Source organism: Sardina pilchardus, chromosome 17 (assembly GCF_963854185.1).
Source record: "Sardina pilchardus chromosome 17, fSarPil1.1, whole genome shotgun sequence".
NCBI lineage: Eukaryota > Metazoa > Chordata > Actinopteri > Clupeiformes > Clupeidae > Sardina > Sardina pilchardus.
The window spans coordinates 5,482,374-5,489,387 of NC_085010.1; positions in this window are offsets into that span (position 1 = coordinate 5,482,374).

The following is a 7,014-nucleotide window of genomic DNA, read 5'->3' on the forward strand; positions in this document are numbered from 1 at the left end:
TGAGATTTAAACTAAATCATTTATTTAACTGCTACTGTATAAACAAATTGCTGATGTTAAATGTTTGCAGAAAAAATGCTATGGCACTTGCGTTCATATGGCAGCACATTTAAAATAGATATGTGCCATATATTACTTTTGAATTCATTATTGAGTTTTGCGTATAATAATGCGATTAATCATGATTAATCAGGGAAATCATGCGATTAATCGCGATTAAAAATGTTAATCGTTGCCCAGCCCTAGTTTAGACGCATCCCCCCCTCAGACTACGAGTACGTAAAGGCCCATATACGACAGTTGTTAAACAACCACATTATCCAGGAGAGTCCCTTTGCCTCTCCCATTGTTCTGGTCAAGAAGAAGGACGGCAGCCTTCGAATGTGTGTCGACTATCGGGCTAGACAAGGGACGGAAGACCTGTCCTGTTGCAATAGCACTTGTTATAAACTATAATGCAACGGCCATTTTTGACCAGGAACACAAAACTAGTAAACATGGATCATTGAAGGGGATTATAAGATATTTAATAAAGTTTATTGAGAGTTCCAAAGAATGAATTGTCAGTGAACTGTGTAATGTTATTGAGTGAGTGATCAAATAGAGTGTGATTATTTATTTATTTATTGTTTTCGACACCTTCTAATGCAGTAGAAGGTGTCCAAAACAATAAATAAATCAATACAATTCATTCTCTCCAACTCTTAAACTTTATTCAATATCTTAGAGTCCCCTTCAATGATTATGTTTACTAGTCCCCCTAGGTTTACTAGTTTTGTGTTCTCGTTGGTGTTTGTTTTATTTGCCTATTTGTGTATTTAGACAAACAGGCAAATAAAACAAACACCAACAGAGAACTTAACATTTCACTATTAGTATTTTAGCTAAAGCTTACACCCTTAGCTTTATGACTAATTAATGTCTACTGAGGTCACTACACAGCTGCTATTTATTGTGCTATTGGGCTGTTGTGACAAGTAAATTTCCCACTTGTGGGAAATAATGAAGTCTTATCTTATGATGTAAGCCGAAAATGAGCTAGGCTACTCCTCTTTGAAAAACCAGCAGCCGCCACTAGTGTGTTTGCGTCTGTCTCTGTGCATTTGTGTGTGTGTGTGTGTGTGTGTCTGTGTGTGTTTGCAGTGTTGGGAAGGTTACTTTAGAAATGTAGTGTGTTACAGTTACAAGTTACTCTTTTTAAAATGTAATGGTAGTGTAACTATTTTAATTACTTTTTCTGAGTAACGTAACTAATTACTTTTGATTACTTTTCCGATTTTTGAATGATATATATAGTCCCCAAATCCATGTGAAGATTTCGGCCTTGGTCTACAGGCTGCCGAGCAGTTCTGTACAAGCGCACAAGGCAGCAAGGGCATTCAATACATGAATTAGCATCACATTTTTGTGAGGATAATATAATGATAATCATAACACGTTTACAGGCAGGCATGTAGGCCTACGCTGATGGCGCTGTAGACGTGATAGTGCCAATCAGAAGGTCCCGTATCAAACTATGGCTGTGGAGGAAAACAGTTCTTTTTACATACAATATTATTTGCGAAGTTTTGCTGACAATATTGAGATGTAATTCAAATTGTAATTTTGAAAAATGTCAAAAGTACCTGTAATTGAATTACATTTTTTTCTACAGTAACTGTAATATGTTACTGTTACATTTATTTTGTAATTAAATTACGTAACTCAATTACATGTGTAGTGCGTTACTCCCCAACACTGTGTGTTTGCGTGTACAGTATGTGTGTGTATGCACTGTGCACATGCACTTTTCAGTTACATGGAAAGAATCTCTATTTTCAGGGAAGAAAATACTTGAAGTACAATACGTATATCTACCAAATGTCTGAAGTTTTTTGTTTGTTTTATTTGCACTATACAAAGAGTATGCTATTTATTTTTGGTATAATGCAAACAAGCATAATTTAATTTTGCCCAGTTGTGGCCTCTTGAGGGGCAATAAATATCAAAAGTTCCAAAACATCTATTGTGTTATTTGTATGATGATCCACTATATAATCATAATATCTACATACAGTACAGGCCAAAAGTTTGGACACACCTTCTCATTCAAAGAGTTTTCTTTATTTTCATGACTATGACTATGAAAATTGCAGATTCATATTGAAGGCATCAAAACTATGAATTAACACATGTGGAATTATATATTTAACATAAAAGTGTGAAACAACTGAAAATATGTCTTATATTCTAGGTTCTTCAAAGTAGCCACCTTTTGCTTTGATTTGCACACTCTTGGCATTCTTTTGATGAGCGTCAAGAGGTCACCAGAAATGGTTTTCCAACAGTCTTGAAGGAGTTCCCAGAGATGCTTAGCACTTGTTGGCCCTTTTGCCTTCACTCTGCAGTCCACACGGTGGTTGGAACCAAAGGTCTCAGATTTTGACTCATCAGACCAAAGCACAGATTTCCACTGGTCTAATGTCCATTCCTTGCGTTCTTTAGCACAAACAAGTCTCTTCTGCTTGTTGCCTGTCCTTAGCAGTGGTTGGACTGACTGGCCTTAATTTCTTAAAGTAATGATGGCCACTCGTTTTTCTTTACTTAGCTGCTTTTTTTCTTGCCATAATACAAATTCTAACAGTCTATTCAGTAGGACTATCAGCTGTGTATCACCCCTGACTTCTGCACAACACAACTGATTCCCAACCCCATTTATAAGGCAATAAATCACACTTATTAAACCTGACAGGGCACACATGTGAAGTGAAAACCATTTCAGGTGACTACCTCTTGAAGCTCATCCAGAGAATGCAGAGTGTGTGCAAAGCAGTAATCAGAGCAAAGGTGGCTACTTTGAAGAAACTAGAATATAAGGCATATTTTCAGTTGTTTTACACTTTTTTGTTAAGTACATATTTCCACACGTGTTAATTCATAGTTTGATGCCTTCAGTGTGAGTCTACAATGTCAATAGTCATGAAAATAAAGGAAACTCATTGAATGAGAAGGTGTGTCCAAACTTTTGGCCTGTTCTGTACATGCCATTTGATTGGAGTCTCACTCCCTGAGCAACATTAGAATAGTTTAGATGTGTGTACATTGTTTCTCTTAATAATGTATTGTAGCCTATTAAATGTCCATTTCATTATAATATTGAGATTTATCAAAAAATTGAACATACACCTGTATTTTAAGTTCCGTTAAAGAGGTGGGTTTGCATTTAAAAATGTAGCCTACTTGAAAGTAATGCAACAGTTACTTTCTGAAGTAACTAGTTACTTTTATCATTTGTAACTGAGTAACTAATTTACTTACTTTTTGAGAGTAGTAACTAGTAACTTTTTAAAAGTAACTTGCCCAACACCGGCGAGTATTGGTTTGAAGCTGGGGCTGGTTTTTACAGTTTTACAATAGTTCCACAAGACACACAATCTTAAACGTGCAATCAGTGATTAAGCAGGAAGTTGTAATGCAGTTTTTTTGCAGAATGTCAGTTAAAGATGTTTTATAGCACCATAATGGAGTTGAGCGTTAGCTCCTTTTAATCGAAACATCACAACTGATCCTGCAAACACCTGCACGGCCTATCACGCCTTTGTTTGACTTGGCTATGAAGCCTTAGCCTGACTCTCGCCAGACCCTTGTAGTTCCACCATACTCCACCAGAGGCGTTTCGCTGAGCTCCACACAAGGGTCTGGGCTCGAGGGCAATGCAAACTCCTTCACAGGAGCAAAAAATAATGAACCAATCAGGATCGTTGGAGGGGATTTCATAGATGTGACGTAGCGCCGAAGTGACTGTCTGATTCAAACAACAATGGCGGCACGCTGCGAGGAGTCTTCTGCTGACATTGATTCTGCTATTTCAACAGTTTTATGTTGGTGGCAAGGATCCTTTCAATCTTCTTCCGACCGGGTTTGGCAAGAGCTTGAAGTAGCCTAGCACGTCATTCAAGATAACGGACAAGTGGTTTATCAAATCACATGCAAGGACTTTTTTACAAGGCCCCGCCTTCAGAAATACATCTCCTATCGAGAAGTCGCTCAGCGAAGGATCTGGCGAGAATCAGGTTAATGAAGCCTAATTTCATATATTTTTATATTGATTAAAAGGTTAAACAGAATATCTTTCTCCATACACAACTTTTATTTTGTCTTGTTGTAATGCCATGAGGGATGCTTTGAGTTTTGGGAAAAGTCTAGTCTTTCCTGTTAATAAATCCATTTCTGAGTTGAAATACTGCAGCTGCAGATCTGTTTCGACCTCACTCTGACCGTCACTACGGTCTAAAAAGGAACGATCACCTTGCCTATCACCGAGACCATATGTCAAAATAGTCATGTCCATGACCTCCGGAAGCAGACCGACTTGCGTTAATAAATAGCAGAGAATGCTCCCGGTCAGTCTCCTATCCCTGAACGCCTCATAATGGTCCGAGCGACAAGGATAGTGACGGGTCATCCCTCGGTCTCACAGATCCATAGTTACATTCGTAACCTACATTTCCCTACAACACTTGGCCTCAGAGCCTATACTGATATAACATGCATCAGATCCTGTACTGATATAACATGCATCAGTCTGTGCAGCAGTTATATTGCGGAACTAATGAAGTGAATGGCATCAAGGGGAAAAAAGACTACACTGATAACCTGGGGATAAACAAGTCTTCAGAGCACCTGAGCAAAGTGATCTCATCGGCAGCCTTCAAACAAGACAATCGTCTGAAACATCCATCCAAAGGTCAATAAATGATTAACAGAAATGTGCTCTTACACACAATATTTACCAGTTGGAGCTGTTTCATTCCTCTGTTGGTGAGATTTCGAAGACATCAGAATCACAATAATGTTTTTCACTATTGGGCTAGTTTAATTAATTCATCTGCAAGTAATTATTTCAGACTGTAACATTCTTTCAGAGGGACATGCCACCCTTGTTGTACTACAATAATCTGCCCCTCACTACTGTCAGAAGATGAATTATCCAAATAGCTTCAGGTAGTCCCAGGAAGTAAAATCAGACTGGCAGATATGCGGAACGCTGGTGGCGTGCCACTTGTGGTCTGCCATTGGACCACTATCTCTTTAAATGTAACTTTGTTTGAACTGTCATGAATATTAACATTTTGACGTTTTATTAAAATGATGGATAACGTATAACGATAGATGGATTAAATGCAGAGGAAACTTAAAAGCACTTATACCCACTATCTCCTGATTACTTCAATTGCTCTCTTGATAGCAGCACTTTGATGACTTCAGTATATTCGTCCAAAGGGTGACCAAGTTCGATGGAATTTCAATTGATTTAGATGGTTTACTAATGTGTTATTTATTAATCCACGAGGGCAGCAAGTCTGTCGTAGACTCACCTTTTTTTCTAGGACTAACAGGATAATCAGGATATTATTGATGGATTGTATGAAGACAAATTTACACCTTGGTACAAATATAATAATAATAATAATATTATAACATCTTTATGTGTACAGCACCTTTCATACACAGAATGCAGCTCAAAGTGCTGTACATTTGGAACATGTAACACAATCGTAGCTCGCGTAGCTGGGGTTTTTTTACTTCCTGAATTTTTGGTTAACAATTCCTGAGACTCTGTAACACCGGGGCACATGAAACTTGGTGGGCATGTAGCCCCAGTAGACTTTTACGGAAAAAAATGTTTCCACCCCTGCACTGCAGTAGGCCTACACGCTACTGCTTGTGCTAACATGCAAATACTGTATATCTACTTACCTAGCACATCTGCCAGTGCCTAATCACACACCACAGTAGGTATTGCATCCGTGGAAAAAAGTCATGCAGGCGTGACTCAGCCGACATTTTCTAGGTCAATACCTGTTAATTATACTTTTGTAAACACAGTCCTAATGTAATATTGACATTGTGGGAAGTTTACAACTGTAAGACTGGTAATTTTCCATTCTTGATCCTGACCGCTAAAGTAGAAAAGAAATAAATCTACAAGACCGGTGAGACAGCCTCACAGCTGGACAATCCTTTGTGTTCAGGTGATCTGTTTGCATTTGACTATCTCCATTGTCTCGAAACCACCATATGGCCAGAGCTCCCGGCCCCATGCCCCTCTCCACGTCTTTGATGAACTAATGTTGGAGACTGAAATGTATCTGTTTCATGACAAATGATAATGAATCTATGTTTGGTATCATTTTTAACCCCTTCAGACCCGCATTTTTTCTGTTGGGCAAAAAAAATAATATTCAGCTGATTCTTACTCCTATCCAATGTAGAAATAAATGTGAAAAAAAAATGTGAAAAATTATTTCTTTCTAAGATTTTTTTAATGTCCATTACAGTGGACATCTCGACTAAATGGGTGTAAAATGACATGAGAACTTAGGGGAAAAACACTGTTTTTAACATAGTAGTCTTGAAACAAATACTCCCACATGACTTATACATTTAGAACTGAATGTTTTCATGTGTCTAAATGTTTTTATATGTCTGAGAGCAGGTCAAAACATGCACATTAAGTAAAATAATGTATGATTGTGTTTAAACTCTTATGCATATGCCCCATTTTTTGCCCGGCATTGCACATCATCTACTTAGGAGGGCATTGCTCCTACATACTTTGGCCCATCAAATGACCTCTTTGGAAAGCTGAGACCCTGTAGTTTCTTAGGAAACAATCAGGATAGCTGTGTGATCAAGTATGTGTGTTTCTGTGTGTGTGTGTGTGTGTGTGTGTGTGTGTGTGTGTGTGTGTGTGTGCCTGTGTGTCTGTGCTTGTCTGTGTGTGTATGTGTGTGTGTGTGTGTATGTGTGGTTTTGTATCTGTGTGTGTGTGTGTGTGCCTACATGTGTGTGCATGTATCTTTATATGTGTGTGTGTGTGTGTGTGTGTGTGTAATGTACAGTCGCTACATGCACACTACATGGTCCCCCGTGAACCAAATTGCACCAAACTTGGCATACATTCAGAGGGTCTCATAATGATCCTACTCTTTAAATTTCATGCTGTTTGTAACCTGTCAACCAAAGATAACT